Genomic DNA, 18,122 nt, shown 5'->3' on the forward strand with positions numbered 1-18,122 from the left:
TGAGCAGTATTTTTCACTTATTCCTAACATGCCAGGGCCTGTCCTGCATATTTCAGTCTGACTTTGTGGAATCATTTGGATTAAAGCGAGTGATCTACTTAAAACCTGTCAGCGTCTCATAACATTAAGCACATTATTAGCCCTGGAAAATAAACAAATAGGAGAAAGTTTAGATTTGCTTTTGAGAAACATAACAAAAGCAGGGTCAGTTTTAAAGAACATTGCAAAGAATGAGTCATGTTTCTCGTTAAATAACTGTAGAATTAATTAGGCAAAATAGACATACAAAATAAATTTTAAAAAAACAAAACATTATGAAATTACTGGATAGTGAGATCCTTATAAATGAATATATACATGTCACTCCCAGGATGCAATTTCAGTTTAAATGTGGAGGAAGTCAGGTTGCTCTTAGGAATTTAATTAACCTATGATTAAGTGCCTAAGTGCATAAGTGCCTGCTGTTCCCTTGAGCTGTAGTTCTGGAGCAGGAGTCACTAACCTTTTTTGCCCGTGAGCCACATTCAAACATAAGAAGAGTTGGGGAGCAAAACAAGCATAATAAAATGTCCCTGAGTTATCCAAATAAGGGGTTGTGATTTATTAGACCCTGTGTGCCCTGGCAGTCTGCAAGAGGTTCTATGTGACAGTAGAGGACACCTAGATTATATGTAACCAAAACTTGCCTCCGAGCCAGGAATTAAAAAATAAAGTTACTGGGAGCAACATCCAAGGAGTTGGAGAGCAACATGTTGCTCACGAGCCACTGGTTGGGGATTGCTGGTCGGGGGCATGTGCACCCAGACCCCATGGGGTATATTTATCAAAGAGGAACTTCACTCTTTGATAAATTTACCCCCATGTGTGAACTGGGAAGATTTTCTACTGACTATGCATCAATAACTTAACTCTTGTATTTGAAGTCAGGTTGCTGTCCAGTTATATAGGGGAATGAGGGCAGCGACTCAACTACTTCTACATCTAAAATGAGTTGGGCCTGGTAATATTGATCACTGTACCAAAATCTTGTTAAAAGAAGTATACTTATAGTCATATATGTAACTGGATATCTGAATATTTATAGGCCTTCATGTTGTACTTGCATGCTAAACATAAGGAGTAGAAAGAACCCTATACCATGCTTCCCAAAGTTGTCTTGAGCCTAGCACACGCTGCATAAACAAATGATACATGGGTTGCATTAAACACAGGGTAGCAATTTCCAGGCATGTCTGGTACATCCCCTGCCACACTAGAGATATATCACACTTTATGGGGGTTATTTACTAAACTCTGGTTGGGCTTTTTGGGACAAAACTCGATTTTTTCTTTTTATTATTTTAACTCAAATTTTTTGAGATTTATTAAAGCCCTGTGCAGCAAATAGCCTGAATCAGAAAATCCACCATCTCAGACCTGTTGAGGTTGTGTATAAGTCAATAGCAGAGGCCCCTATCCTATTTTGAAGTTTCTGTGCTCTGCGCAGAAATTAATCTGAAAAACCAACCTTTTCAGGCAAAAATCCGAATTTATAGGAAAAAGCCAGAAAAAACGAGCAATTTGGGAAAAACTCCGAAAAAATCTTACGATTCAGGTTTTCTCTTAATTTTATCGAGTTTTTACCCAGACTGTTTCAATCAAGATTTTAAAATAATAAATAAGGTAAAATGGTGGATTCCAGTTTGGTCTGACTTTTTTTTATTTAGAAAAATCTGAAAAATTCAGATTTTGTGATTTGTATAAAAAAGTGAACAACCAGACTTGGTGCTGCTCAAATTGCCACAAATATTGGTTCCCAATAAGTTATTAGCTGCTATTAACTGCAATGTCTAAAATGGCCTAGGTGAATCCTTATACTCTGTCCATCAATATTTTTCATAAAGCAAAAATTTTTGTCCTTTGGCTTATGGGGCTTTATGACTGTCACTTTGCTCACGTAGAAAAAAAGTGGTGTAAGAATGCACCTACAAACCGCCAAAAAGCACACATAACAATAACAGGCTGACTACCAAATACCTAAGTGAGCGTTTCTAGGCAAAACCCCTGTGTGACATAGACTTTAAGATAATAGCACTGTCCTTGGTCTCTAATGCGTTATCTAAACAATAATAATAATAAAAAAACTTTTTGTAATTTATTATTGTAGACATTTATCTTATTATAAAATATATAAGGATTTAAGGTGACGTCCACATTCATTCCAACTGTCATATTTATTTTTGATTTTCCAAAGTGCCATTGCCAGCCTAGTTTAGCATATTAGCACTGGTGGATTGAGGTGGAAGTCCTGTGTCAGTAGATGCCAGTTTGTTCCCATGCTCTTACCATGATGCTGAGGGAAGTGATCATAGTGTTGGATGTCCGCATGGGTGCATCTTTCAATATTTTACCCACTCCTAAAAATGGCACATGAAATTGCTCTTGTCTGTATAGTATATTTATTAGGGCAATAATGACTCCTGTTCATTGTTTTCTGAACGGGCAGGAAGCCTTTGATATCAACCTGTACTGGCATAGTGCATTCCCGAGGTTTGATTCTAGTAAAATGGGAATGATAATGTCAGAAGCTCTGACAGTTGCGCTCTGCAGCTCGTGTCTGTAAAACAGCAGAACCCTCTTTGCCAGATGCATTGCTCAGACTCACTTTATTTTTTTCCAACCCCCAATTCCAAAAACCCTGCTGTAAATCACAAACAGAAGACATATTTACAGTATTCCAGCAGTGCAAAAGAACATTCTTATTCCACAACACATCCTGTTTTGTCAAGGCATGAATATAGCATCCAGTCATTTGGATTACACTGTATTTGGCAAAGTGTTTGTACAAAGTTGCATAGAAGGCAAACCCATCAAATGAACACTGCTGGAGCTGACATTTTTTCAGCAGGGCCTTGGTTATTTAGCAGGGCTTGCTAATGCAGTGCCATTAAAAAATACTGTCAGGTCTGCGTGTGACTGTCAGGTGTATGCCTGACTCCCACAATTTTATAACATGACCATCAGATTCCAGAACTATTCATTTCCATAGATGGCTATCGGAGCTGAAATATCATCCACTGCTTTGATCATCTTTCCTTTGGAGCCTGACTCCTTCCAGATTCTGGGATGACAAATGCCGTTGTTGATGAAATGCTGTGCAGGTATTGTTACTGATACGGTTTTTCCTTCCACGTGAGCTCACCTGGGACTGCAGAAAAAGCAAAATATTTTCTCTACTAATTGGACCCTACTTACATACCATAAGTTTTGTTAAAATAATAACCAGTAATTTTATATTGCATTGACTTGTATCTGCAAATACCAATACTTGAAACAAGGATCCATATCTGGAGTTTGATAGTAGCATTGGACTAATGATATTATTTACCATTGGGTCAATTCAAAGGTATAACCAATTCCACCAAATACCAAACTGAAATGTGCATATTCAAATTTAAGCAAAAGCAGTCAATTTCATCATCTGCAAATGTATTTGCCTTCTGTTGTCTGTTGCTTTAGACTCCGAAACCTGGAAAAAGTTCTAAGACTGGACAGACTCTTCAATGGCATTCCATGCATCCTTAATTTAAAGATCCAAATCTAGTTCTTGCAGTGAATTTCTGCGTTTATTCAACGCCAGCGAATAAATTTGCGAAATTTATCTGGTGGCTAAAAAGTTTCCGCCTACTCTTGGGTTAACTAAATAAAAAATGATGCGGTTCGCATCGGAGCTCACCCGGAAATGCTGTGTCTTCCTAGCCGCAGCCTGTGCGAGACGCCGGCTACTCCACGCCGGCATTCAATGCAGAACAAACGGTACTTTCGCATATTTGGCGCCGATCCAGGATACCATATGAGGACAACAGCGTTCGTGTAGGATTATCGGCTTTATTTCAACAGACACACAGGTGAGGGTTGCAGCGGTGGGTGTACAGGGCTGACTTACGCGTTTCTTGCCGGATCTCCCGGCACTTCCTCAGAGTTCCTCAGACTCTGAGGAAGTGCCGGGAGATCCGGCAAGAAACGCGTACGTCACCTGTGTGTCTGTTGAAATAAAGCTGATAATCCTACACGAACGCTGTTGTCCTCATATGGTATCCTGGATCGGCGCCGAATATGCGAGAGTACCGTTTGTTCTGCCTTCTCTTGGGTGGCAGCTAATTCCAAAGAATGTTGGTGGTATAGATATTTTTCATATACATTAATAATTGAATATATCTGCTGATTCTGCAGCTGAAAAAAATAAGGCAAACAGCATTTCAATCCTTTATAAAGAGATCCCTGGTTTAGATTCTATGTTTGATTACCTCTTCTAGCAAAACCAAGGATGCATTTCTGATGTCCAGAATAGAATGACCCACAGATATACACTAGTAAGTACCAATATGCAGATAAATATAACATAAATCTATGTGCAGCACAAATGAAGCCGTGCCCATATATTCCCTGGGAATACTAGTAAAGGTTCATCCCACTTACAGACCGGTAAGGATTTCCCTTTAATTATACTTTGTCTTCCTCAGCAGAAATGTTCAAGCTTCTGAATGAATATTAGATGCCCTCATTCTCATGGCAACAGCTTAGATACAAATCTGGAATATTAATGTAAGTTTTAGGTACCAGAAATCAGGGATGCACCGAATCCAAGATTCAGTGTTTTTCAGCAGGATTCTGATTCAGCCGAATCCTTGTGCCTGGCCAAACCAAATCCGAATCCTAATTTTCATATGTAAATTAGGTGTGGGTAGGGAAATCATGTGACTTTTCGACACTAAAGAAGATTTTTTTCCACTTTTTCCTTTCCTGCCCCAATTTGCATATGCAAATTAGGATTCGGTTCAGTATTCGCCTGAATCTTTCACAAAGGATTCGGGGATCCGGCCAAAATAGTGGATTCGGTGCATCCCTACCAGAAATATATATTCTGTAAAAATATTTCCATCCAACATGATGGGGCACATTTACTTAGGGTCGAATATCGAGGGTTAATTAGCCCTCGATATTCGACTGTCGAAGTTAAATCCTTCGACTTTGAATATCGAAATCAAAGGATTTAGTGCTATTCGCTCGATCGTTCCCCATAGGCTAACATTGAGGTTCGGTAGGTTTTAGGTGGCGAAGTAGGTGGTCAAAGTTTTTTTTAAAGAGACAGTACTTGGACTATCGAATGGTCGAATAGTCAAACAATTTTTAGTTCGATTCAAAGTCATAGTCGAAGGTCAAAGTAGCCAATTCGATGGTCGAACTTCGAAGTATTTTTTATTCTATTCCTTCACTCGAGCTAAGTAAATGTGCCCCCCTGTGTCCTATTAACACTCATAATAAGGAATAATAATATATTCAAAGAGATGATTACATAAAATATAAAGAAGGTTATACTTTAAATAGCAATACACCTGGGTATATAAAAGCCGAGTTGTCACCTATTTAAAGTTTTGTCTTAAAGTTCTCTATTGACTTCCCTACTTCCCACTCCTTTATGCACCCAAATCTGATTCAAATGGTAATTGCAAAAGGCTTGGGACAGATCCTTTCTTTGCACAGCAAATCTCCTTAGACAATATAGGGGTAAGAGAAAGGTTTTGCTTGAGTGTCAAAGTGAAAAAGAGTTTAAAAAATAAATTGCGGTCGTCTCATGAGAGTTAAAGGACTCGGAAAATCTGCAGCATAAACAATTCTCCGAGGTGTTTAAATATGAATAAATGTTACTGTGCTTTTTTTAGCTATGGAACAAGCGGTATAAAATTCACTTTATATTCGGGCAACTCAGGTTTACAGTTGTGTATAATAACGGCAGCAGCAAAATGACCCATTTTGCATTGACTTTCTATAATATATTTATTTGGTTATTTTTTAGGTCAGTCCCATAATTACTGTGGCATTAAATGGCTAAAGACATTTTATATATTTGTAAAATCCTGACATTTTGGGGCATATTTACAAAGCTTGAGTGAAGGATTCGAATGAAAAAAACTTTGAATTTCGAATTTTTTTTGGCTACTTCGACCATCAAATTGGCTACTTCAACTACGACTTCGAATCGAACGATTCAAACTAAAAACCGTTTGACTATTCGACCATTCGATAGTCAAAGTACTTTCTCTTTAAAAAAAAACTTTGACTACCTACTTTGCCACCTAAAACCTACCGAGCACCAATGTTAGTCTATGGGGAAGGTCCCCATAAGCTTTCTACGTTTTTTTTGATCGAAGGAAAATCCTTCGATCGATGGATTAAAATCCTTCCAATCGTTTGATTCGAAGTATTTAATCGTTCGATCGAACGATTTTTCCTTCGATCGTTCGATCAAAGCATTTGCGGTAAATCCTTCGACTTTGATATTCGAAGTCCTAGGATTTTACTTCGAGGGTCGAATATCGAGGGTTAATTAGCCCTCGATATTCGACCAATAGTAAATATACCCCTTTATGTTAAAACACACAATAGTATTCAATAAAGATACTCTGGAAGAGAGAGGCACTGCCTAAAATGCAGTATAACAGTAGTATGCTTAATGGATGATCCTGTTTTGGGGAAAGTTACAGTCTTGTCTTTTCCTCAAGAAATGTGTAAAAGTAATCATATTTAGTAACATACTTAAGTTGGATTGAAAAAAGACCAAAACCCCAAGTTCAACCCCTCCAAATGAAATTCAGCGTCCGTCCGTACATACACACACTCACTGAAACTATATAAATACAAATATACTATTGTAAGGTCCCTTATCCATCCTTTTAGAATGTATGGATTCTTAGGGGCAGATTTACTAAAGGGCGAAATGGTCGTCACTAGCAAAAAAAAAAATAGGCAGAAATCTAATTTGCAGTGACATTGCCAATTTACTAACAGGCGTAGAGGACAATTCCCTAGCGAAAGAGACCATCACTAGCACAGTTTTGTGCCCTATAACCAGGCATATTTTCTCTCAGGCGAACGATCTTTACTCGGCAAATTCACCAAAGTGCGAATTTTACAGAACGTTACCATTTTTGCCAGAGTTTCCTTTGCCACCTTACTGCTGGTGATAAGATGAAGCTACATCCTCCTCAATCTTATGTCAGTGACATCATATCCTGTATGCATGAAAATCATAAAAAAACACTTCAAATTTTAAAGCGGGATTGCCTTCAAAAGCCCTAACTATTAAATATTTTTGCCACATTTGTTTTAGGGTGGGCTCATGAAAATTCACCCTTTAGTGAATTTGCCCCTTAGTTTTATATAACTACTATTAACATTGTAATATGATTATCACATGACTGTACTGCTAGGAGGGTAAACCCGTTTTTCTTTATTTTATGAACATTTTTATGCACATGCAACATGAACATCACTCTAATTTTTCAGGAATGGGATCCATTAACTGGAAACCATTATCCAAATGGCTCCAAATTATGTAATGGCCATCTCCCACAGACTCCATTTTAAGCAAATAATGAAGATTTTTTAAAATTATTTTTAAATTTATTTTTAGAGGCATCCTATTGGCTTTATTTTATGTTTAAATGGAGAACTGTAGAAAGATCCCTTATCTAGTAAGCTGCAGGTCTAGAATATTCTGAATAACAGGTCCAATACCTATATATCTATAGTACTGGGCTGTTTGTTCCTCTGACATCTCTTTGGCATTTGCACATTGGGCCAATTTAGCCAACTTTCCCCATGTTTCCCACATGTCCACTTAACACTCCTACAGAGAGTATTGGAGGCAGGTATTTGCTAGTGCAGAGCGTGCGTCTATGCAGATAAGGACACATAATAAAATAACTTTTTTGTAAATATATTTGATTTATTTACTTTTACATGTATTCTTTTACTTTGTTATTTTACTCTGCTATACTATACACTTTTTCCTACCCCATATTTCAGTCCTCTATTGACAGCAGGTTTTCTTTATCTGGCTGGTCTCCCTAAAACACAGTAGCAGCCTTTACGGTTTTTGCCTTTAAGGGCACACACGCTCAGATTCGGGGAGATTAGTCGCCCGGCTAATCTCCCCGAACTGCCTCCTGCCAGCTAGAATGTAAATCACCCGCGGGATGGCAATTGGTGCACTTCGTTTTTCGAAGTACAGGGGCACTCCGCCAATGAGGCGAGTTGGGTAACTAGTCTCAGGCGGCAGCGCCCCACTAGGCACCAGAGTCGGCAAAAATGCTGCTCCTGGTACTTTGAGTTTTTAGTTTACTAAGCTGTCTTAGGCAGTGCAGGGGCCTCGATCGCTCCTGCAGAAGTCGCCCGAAGTTGCCTCACGACTTTGGAAAATGAAGTGCTCCGAGTGCCATCCTGCCATCGATAGCCGGCGGGAGGCATTTCGGGAGATTAGTCACCCAGAAGAAGAGACGAGTTATCGCCATGCGACTAAACCTCCCCGAATCTGAGCGTGTGTCTCTGCCCTTGGATTTTCAAATATCTTCTTAAAGGCTACCATTTCCTCATTATTATGATTTTTTCTATTCTAATGATGGATTGGGGACAAATGGACAGCATTGGGATGACATTAAATATGAGGGTTTTAATTATATATATAAGTGCAAATGTACAATGTACATATTGTGGCTTAGGTATTGAATGTATCTTTACTGCAGCAGACCATGAGTTATAGTAATGATCCTTCCATTCCCTCATTAAAGGGAAACTGGAAATAGCAAAATCTAACTTCCCTCCTTATCATTTTGTTATGTAATGTCTTCTTCTCCATGTCAGACACTGCCACCCCTGTGATATCGGGAAATCCTGTCATACCCAGGGCTTTCATTATCTCTCACAGTTATTCTAAATCTTCCTACCGCTATGTTACTCAAAAAGCTAAAAAAAAATATGCAGCTTTCTAGCTACTGCAGTCCAGTTCATACATAATACATACATAATGGCATCACAATAGACAGGACTTATTGTAATGTCTGTCTAGGTTATGCATTATGATAATATAACAGGTAGACAAGGCAAGACAAGGCTTATAGTACAACATCATAATTGTTGGACTGACATGGTGGGACACATCTGCACTAAATTTCTGCAAACTTTCTTACATACTAAGGGCTGTAATTTTCCTAACTTACGTGATCAGGGTCAAATGTTTAGGACATGCCATATTTCTGTGTATTGATCCCTACAATTTCACCGTCTCTGTGTATGAAGAAACCATATAGGGTAATGTGGCTTAAAGGGAAAATGTATTTCTCTTCAACCTGTCTCTAATACACATTTTAATCCTCAAGGTCCCTTTGAGGATACCAATAAATAGAATAAATAAATAATTTAAGAGGTGTAATTAAAGGAGAAGGAAAGGTTAAAAATAAGTAAGCCTTATCAGAAAGGTCCACCTAAATATACCAGTAAACCCTCAAAGTAATGCTGTTCTGAGTCCCCCGTTAAAAGAAACACTGCATTTCTTTCCTTCTATTGTGTACTCATGGGCTTCTGTATCAGACTTCCTGCCTTTAGCTTAAACCTCCTTGCCCCGGGCGTGAGCATGCTCAGTTTGCTCCTCTTCCCCCCTCCCTTCTCTGCTGTAATCTGAGCCCAGAGCAGGGAAAGACTCAGGCAGGAAGTGATGTCACACCAAGCTAATACTACAGCTGCTATCCTAAACAAACAATGAGCTTCTAGAGCTTTTTACTCAGGTATGGTAAAACATTCTACAGAATAAATATAGCATTCTAGCTTGCACTATTGTGCTTAATCTATTGGCAATAAAATGCCTCAGTTGCTTTCCTTCTCCTTTAAGACCAAGTTGATATATATTTTATTGTTCCATAAAAATCCAAATCACTTTAAAACCTGGCCGGCCAGGACCCCAATCAATCCATACAAATTCATACACATAATTAATTATAACAAAAATGAATTACTAGTTAAAAACGAATCACTATTCCCTAAATAATTCTCCTCTATGTACGCAATATGTTGGCGCTATATAAATACATGTTAATAATAATAATAATATGTTCAGCTCCTATTTTCCAATCCGGAATTTAGCCAACCAAGATTTCAATGTGTGAGTTATAGTTCTCCAACAGAAAAGTCCCCAAGGTTAATTTTGGGGAGTAAGATGAAAGTTATATATTCCTACTCCAGCAGAGTTTATATATAATAGTGCACAAAGGACATATGTTTATTTACAGGGCAAATGGGTATATATTGGGGCTTCCCCCACCACCCTCTTTTAGAACACATGTCCCAAGATAATGGACAGCTCTCACCAGATCCTGCGCTCTGGTTTGTGTTGTAGCCCGATCATGCCCCTCCCCTCTCACAGGGAAAATCTAACGCTCTGTGGATGCCCCGCTTTGAGTTTGTCAATCCAAAATGGCGCCGGTTGTTATTTAGCACATGTGTTCCACTGTGGAACACAAACTCTGGACCTTCTCACACCAATTTGTATTCAGATGGCAGATTATGAATTTAGGAGTTTCAATCACTTATAGGTACTTATAGCGTATTGAAGTGACACAGCAGCTCTATTCAGCTGAAACCGAAGCTCAAGATCTGGTGAGAGCTGTCTATTATCTAGTGTGTAAGGCTTTGTGCACATCTTGTATTTACCTTAAAGGGATACTGTCATGGGAAAAAAAAATGTTTTCAAAATGAATCAGTTAATAGTGCTGCTCCAGCAGAATTCTGCACTGAAATCCATTTCTCAAAGGAGAAAACAGATTTTTTTATATTCAATTTTGAAATCTGACATGGGGCTAGACATATTGTCAATTGCCCCAAGTCATGTGACTTGTGCTCTGATAAACTTCAATCACTCTTTACTGCTGTACTGCAAGTTGGAGTGATATCAACCCCCCCAGCAGCCAAACAAAAGAACAATGGGAAGGTAACCAGATAACAGCTCCCTAACACAAGTTAACAGCTGCCTGGTAGATCTAAGAACAACACTCAATAGTAAAAACCCATGTCTCACTGAGACACATTCAGTTACATTGAGAAGGAAAAACAGCAGCCTGCCAGAAAGCATTTCTCTCCTAAAGTGCAGGCACAAGTCACATGACCAGGGGCAGCTGGGAAATTGGCAAAATGTCTAGCCCCATGTCAGATTTCAAAATTGAATATAAAAAAATCTGTTTGGTCTTTTGAGAAATGGATTTCAGTGCAGAATTCTGCTGGAGCAGCACTATTAACTGATGTGTTTTGAAAAAAACATGTTTTTTGATGACAGGATCCCTTTAATAAAGTCTGCAGTTTTTTGGACTTTACCTATCATGGGATCTTTGAGAGCCTACTGTTTTTTCCTTGGTCTTTTAAAGCATGGTACCTACATTCTCTGAGCTAAATTGTGTTCATCAGATATTTCCCTCTGACTCGTGGCCCAGACCATGATAATCCTTGGCTAAATTCCGCTGTAAGCTACCGTCATAATAAGCGACCCATGTTTGTATTGTATTAATGTTTTTCTTTAGAACCAGTTTATTATTCCAGGAGTACATTTCTGAAATAAAGAGGTAGCTTCCATTTATCCGTCTAGTTTCAATTTTCCATCCGTATCAGTGTGCATTGCTCAGAATTCATTGTTCTAGAGAGAGAATAAAAAAGCAGCACTGGCTTGCTTATGTCTAAATTCAGAAATGCATGAAGTGCAGCTGCACAGATAATACATTCTCCCCAAGGGCTTAGGCTGAGCAAATTAGGTGTCAATGGGGTGTCTGTGTAGGCAGTACTTCCGCTAATTAGTCTCCTGAGCCTAGTTGGTGGCGGGCAGAAGATGATCTAATCAATTGGTCTGTGCCTGATGTTAGAGATGTGCAGAATCCTAGCAAACAGAGTCCACTCCCACAGGTCATTCACCTGCCCAGCAGGGCTTCTTATTTTCATCTTTTTCTAAAACATGATGCTCATGGCTAGCCCTGGGAATTCTGAATACCCCAAATATCTTCTTTGTCCCTGGTGGCAGAGAAAACGTTGCCAAGGCTCTCACACCATTAATGAAAAATAACATGCTCCAATGTTTTGCAGAATGAAATGTTTGAGCAGAATATAGCAGCAAGTCCGAGCCTTCTGCATTATGATCTGATCAAAGAAGGAGCTTTGTTAGAAATAAATTATTAGAACAGTGGCTTTGCAAATATATCTCCCAGCTCTACTCTGTCAGGTTAAATGAGCCAGTCCCACAAGAGCTACTGCTTTGTCACTTGATTATTTTTTTAATCAGCTGAAGAATACAGAAGCGGAAACAGATAACACAGCTTTGTCCACAGTGAGTGAGAAATTAACAGGACTTTGGGCGTTTTTACTACTATGCTTGCATATTAGATTATAAGATTTTTCACCTTCATACATAATAACGAAGCTTAACGTGCAGTGCTGAGATAAGCACTTGTGTGAGTAGATTGGATGCCTGCAAGGAGTATTGAGGCTAATGAGACCCCCCCAATGGCTTTGACAGTTTTAAGGTGGTGGGGATTTTCATTTGCATTTTCCTTTTATTTCCTTTCATACATCACAAAAATTGTAGTTTAAAAAACTGCAATTGTGAGGAAAAACCCTGATTATTAGTAATGGGCGAATTTGTCCAGTTTCACTTTGCGGAAAAATTTGTGAATTTCCAGTAGATTGTGCGCCTATTTTGTCCAAATGCAAGTCAATGGGCGTCCGAATAATTTTTTTGACATTGAGAATTTTTGCCGCAGTTTCGCTAATCTATTCGCCAGCGGCAAAACGTGGAAATTCAGTACAAATTCGCACCTGGCAAATTTATTCGCCCATGACTACTGATTATTGATCTAAATATTATGCTGCCCTTTACAATTTTATAACAATGTACGATTTTGTCTACTTTCAGACTGAACAATTGTGGTCAAGTTGGGTAAGGGCAGTGGCCAACGGGGAGATCATTTTTATAATCTTTTATTTTTAATCTATTATTATTATTTTGGCACGACTGCGAGTGACAAATTTCCCTGTTAACCTGTTGCCTGCGTTTGTACTGGCTATGTTAAAAACATTCACTCTTTCCATTCATAAATAAGCCCTGTTTACGTTGGTGCCTTTGCCTTATTTGCTGGTTTAACTGAGGTTTTAGTGAATTATGAGCTTTGTAACACTCACAGGCTGAGAACAATGAAGATTTAGAGAGGCTTAGCCTCCCCCAAAAAGAGACCAGCTGGTATATATTTTATGTAATGTGGAGAACTTTCTAACCAAAAATGTCACTCCCCTCTCCTAGTAGCACTGCAGTTCCAGAGGAGTTGTGACCTTCATGTTTTGGCCATGGTAACATGAAGTTTCCACATACTGTAGATAAATTGGCCTCTCAAGCTGCTTTGAATAGGACTTAGTGATGGGCGAATTTATTCGGCAGGCGCAAATTCTCGAATTTGCCACGAAAAATTGCCAGCGAAAATTCGCAAGGCGTCAACTTTTTATTTTACGTTGTCAACATTTCCAACACCGCCGACAAATATATAGACGCCCATTGACTTCAATGCGCGCCACATTGTTGCCAGCGTCAATTTTGATGCCTGCGAATTGACGCTGGCATCACAATTTGTGTTTTGCTTTTTTCTGGCGTTTTGAGAATTTCGTGTGAAATTCGCTAATTTTTCAGCGAAGTGAAATGGGACAAATTTGTCCGTCACTAAATATGAGTCTAAAAGTGTGAATGAAAAAAAAATCACCTGTTATCCAGAATGCTCGGGACCTGGGGTTTTCCGGATAACAGATCTTTCCGTAATTTGGGTCTTTATCCCTTAAGTCTACTATAAATTAATTTAAACATTAAATAAACCCAACAGGCTGGTTTTGCCTCCAATAATGTTTAATTATATCTTAGTTGGGATCAAGTACAAGCTACTGTTTTATTATTACAAAGAAAAAGGAAATCATTTTTAAAAATTCGGATTATTTGGATAAAATGGGGTCTATGGGAGACAGCCATTCCGTAATTTGGAGCTTTCTGGATATCGGGTATCCGGATAAGGGATCCTATACATGTTTACAGTAATTTGGGGTTAGGATAGACTAGGCAGGGTAAGTGTTCTAATTGTCTTTAAACGAATTATGTTTTTATTGCAAAGTGTAAATATTTGATGTTCTCTCTTTATTATTTTGCAGGTGAATGCCAATGACTGGGATGCTTGCCTTATGAAATGGAAGCTCGGATCTTCTCATACATTCTGCTGATTAAATACCGCAGAGGACTGAATTTGGCAAGACACTGTTTCACACAATAAAAATAATGTACTTCAAGCCTTGCACGCATCTAGTGATTTATATGAAGAATCAATCGTATTTTGTTAACTGCACTGTTGAGGGTGTATGTATATATATATATGTACACTTTTGACTCATTTTTCCTTTTTCTTCATTTGTGCTTTGAAAACTCTTCACTATGGCTCCATCACAAGTCCACCATTATTTTTTTCCTCTTTTTTTTTAAAAAAAATTGTATTTATTTTGATTATGTTATGAATTTAGTTAATGGATGAAAGATGGATGTTCCTACATACGGTATAAAACAAAAAGAAAACCTAGCAACATAAAAAGCCTTATATTTAAGGCCCAGGCAGAACTGCAACATTTTCTTAAAACGATTTAGTCTTTTGTGTATGCTCATTGAAATCTTTGTAAAATTATACCATGTGTTGTGTTATTAACCATGAAAATAATTACAGAGCCAGAAACTACAGTGCTGTAGCATTCAAGTAAATATATGTTTCCCTTGTTTTGTTTTACCTTTAGGGCCCTTGCACATGGCCGTTTTCTCCTGGAGTAAACGCACTCAATTATTGTGAAGGGGGCTGTACTCACACCGACGCATGTATGCGCCGAATGCAGTTGAAATGCAACATGCTGCATCCCAACCTGCGTTTCACGCTTACATGCGTCTGTGTGAGTACAGCCCCCTTCACAATAATTGAGTGCGTCTACTCCTGCGCTCCCCTGTGGCTGAACGGAAGAAAGTGAAACGCAGGGGAGCGCAGGTAAAACCGCCCGTGTCTAAGAGCCCTTAGGATATGATCAGTTACATTAAGGGGTTTATTTACTAAACTCTGAATGCAAAAGTCACGAAAATGTTGTGATTTTTCTTTATAAAAGCAGACTTTTAAAAAATCACAAATTTTTCGGAATTTATTAAACCCCGAGGATGTAAAAGTCCGAATCTGAAAATCCAGCATTTTAGACCTGTCGAGGTTGCATATAAGTCAACGGGAGAAGTCCCAATGATTTTATGATGTGCACTGGGTTTCGTGCAATACCCCTGAAAAATCAAAAAAAATCTTAAAAACCGGATGAAAAATCTTTGAAAAATCATGAAAATCTGATTTTTTTCCCCGCAAAGCTTATGTAAAAAATGTAATAATAAATAAGTGCAAAAAACCCTGAACGGATTTGATTGGAGTTTGTAGCAGAAAATGGGAGACAGCCATTCCGTAATTCGTAGCTTTCTGTATATCGGGTTTCCGGATAAGGAATCCTACACCTTTATTTTATTTTCTTGACCATTTCATGGATTCTCAAAAATGATACTGTGAATAGCAATGGTCCTACAGTATTTTATCTTCTGAAGAGAATATTTCAAGCTATAAAAAAAAATTGTCGTCATATACCAAAGCACTTATACATTTTCTTTTCTAACACATTCCATACAGATGACACGTTTAGTCTTAGTCATTTTTTTGGGGAAAAGGGAAGGGTCGGGGGACTCTCATAACTATTCAAATGTAATCCTGAAAAAATGTATGTGCAATTTTCTCTTTTAAACGTGTGTCTGAAATATTCTTAAAACACAGGGCTGTTTGCTTTTGTTACTGAAAATATAATAAATAAGTGAGCCAAGGGTTCTTCTCTGCGCGTTGCACTATGAGTGGTGCTGGAAACTAGCAAATTCTTAAGCCAAAATGTAAATGCTTGACTATGTACCAGACAGTTTTTTTGGGGGGTTTTTTAACAGCTTTTTTTTTTTACTTTGGAAGGCAATGTTTGGCAATGACTTTGAATCAAAGGCTTACTTTAATTCTATATGACATTTCCAGTGCTTGTATAAACTGATTCACTGTATTCCAAATTACTGTCATTTAGGATTGAAAATTAAAATTTGCAAGGTATGGCATAAGATGTTTAAATTTTAAGATGTGTTAAAGTTTGGCTCTATGGAAATAATATGTTATCAGCTTATTAAAATCCCTCAACCTGGGAATAGGGACTAGTGAGCGAAAAAAGCTGTGCATTGGTCAAGTCTATGATGTTGGAAAACCAGAAAACTCCTGGTGGGTCCAGGCATGAGGGAACCCTTCTGTTTACCCAACTATTTGCCTCGTACACCTTTACTAGGACCTTTCCTCATTTCAACATGGGAACAAAGAGCTGAAATTAAGGGAAGGATTGATGATATTTTATAAGGAGAAGTGATGAAAGGGGTTGTTCACTTTTGAGTTAACTTTTAGTATAATGTAGAGAGTGATATTCTGGGACAATTTGCAATTTGTTTTCATTTTTAATTATTTGTAGTTTAGCTTTTTATTCAGAAGCTCTTAAATTTGCATCTTAAGTAATCTGGTAACTAGGGTCCAAATTCCCCTAGCAACCATGCATTGATTTGAATAAGAGACTGGAATATGAATAGGAGAGGGCCTGAATAGAAGTATCAGTAATAAAAAGTAACAATAACAATACATTTGTAGCCTTACAGAAAATTAGTTTTTTAGAAGGGAGTCAGCGACGCCCATTTGAAAGCTGCAAAGAGTCAAAAGAAAAAGGCAAATAACTATAAAAAAATAAAAAATTAAAACCTAATGAAAAGTTCGAATTCGAAGGATTTAAATTCGAAGGATTTAAATTCGAGGGTTTATTAACCCAAATTTAAAAAACTCAGGAATTCAAATAAAAAAAAAAACAACCGAAATGAAGTCAAAGTTTTTTTTGGGTCAAATAGGTCCGTGTTCAGCCGAATTCTAAACGTTCGGAACGAAGGAATAGCGCATTCGATCGAATTCAAGTCAAAGTTTTCCCCCAAAAAAACTTTGATTTTTCAAAGTCCACCAATTGACTCCAAATAGGTTCTAGGAGGTCCCCCATAAGCTAAAACAGCAATTCGGCAGATTTAAGATGGTGAATGGTCAAAGTCGAATTTTTAAATTTCGATTTTCAAATTTTTTGCAAATTTGAATCGAATTCTCCCTAGTCGAAGTACACAAAAATAGCTTGAAATTCTAATTTTTTCAATTCGAAAATTCACCTTGACCGTTGATAAATCTGCCCCTTAAAGAAATTTTTACTTTTTAAACTTTAACATTTGGGGGCAGATTTACATAGGGTCGAATATCAAGGGTTAATTAACCCTCGATATTCGACTGCCAAATGTAAATCCTTCGACTTTGAATATCGAAGTCGAAGGATTTAGTGCTATTCCTACGATTGAACGATCGAAGGAATAATCGTTCGATGGAAAAATTAAATCCTTCGATTCGAAGGATTTTAATCCATCGATCGAAGGATATTCGTTTGATCAGAAAATTGTTAGGAAGCCTATGGGGACCTTCCCCATAGGCTAACATTGGCCTCGTTGGCTTTAGGTGGAGAACTAGGGGGTCAAAGTATTTTTTAAATAGACAGTACTTCGACTATCGAATGGTCGAATAGTCAAACGATTTTTAGTTCGAAACATTCGTTTGAAGTCGTAGTCGAAGGTCGAAGTAGCCTATTCGATGGTCGAAGTAGCCATATTCGACCATTCGAAATTCAAAGTATTTTTTCTTCTATTCCTTCACTCGAGCAGATTATAGCAGATATATAACAGCATTATTATATCAACCATTCAGCCATATTTTTTAAAAAAAATATCTAGGAGGGGGAACACTTAGGGGCCAATTCACTAAGGGTCGAATATCGAGGGTTAATTAACCCTCGATATTCGACTGGGAATTAAAATCCTTCGACTTCGAATATCAAAGTCGAAGGATTTAGCGCAGATAGTACGATCGAACGATCGAAGGATTTTAATCCAACGATCGAAGGAATATCCTTCGATCAGAAAAACTTAGGAAAGCCTATGGGGACCTTCCCCATAGGCTAACATTGAGTTCGGTAGGTTTTAGGTGGTGAACTAGGGGGTCGAAGTTTTTTTTAAAGAGACAGTACATCGACTATCGAATGTTCGAATAGTCGAACGATTTTTAGTTCAAAATCCTTCGATTCGTAGT

General features: G+C 38.0%; 1 protein-coding gene across 4 annotated transcripts in view; it reads left to right on the forward strand.

Annotated features, from left to right (window-relative positions):
• The window catches only part of cdk14.S (cyclin-dependent kinase 14 S homeolog), a 288,439-nt gene extending 273,713 nt beyond the window's left edge, over positions 1–14,726 (forward strand). For all 4 annotated transcript variants that reach the window (XM_041567463.1, XM_018269154.2, XM_018269153.2 and 1 more), the window contains one exon: positions 14,035–14,726. The gene's annotated coding sequence lies outside the window, so the exon portion shown is untranslated. The remainder of the gene's footprint in view (positions 1–14,034) is intronic.
• The last annotated feature ends 3,396 nt before the right edge of the window (positions 14,727–18,122 follow it).

This window comes from Xenopus laevis, chromosome 6S (assembly GCF_017654675.1).
Source record: "Xenopus laevis strain J_2021 chromosome 6S, Xenopus_laevis_v10.1, whole genome shotgun sequence".
Classification (NCBI taxonomy): domain Eukaryota; kingdom Metazoa; phylum Chordata; class Amphibia; order Anura; family Pipidae; genus Xenopus; species Xenopus laevis.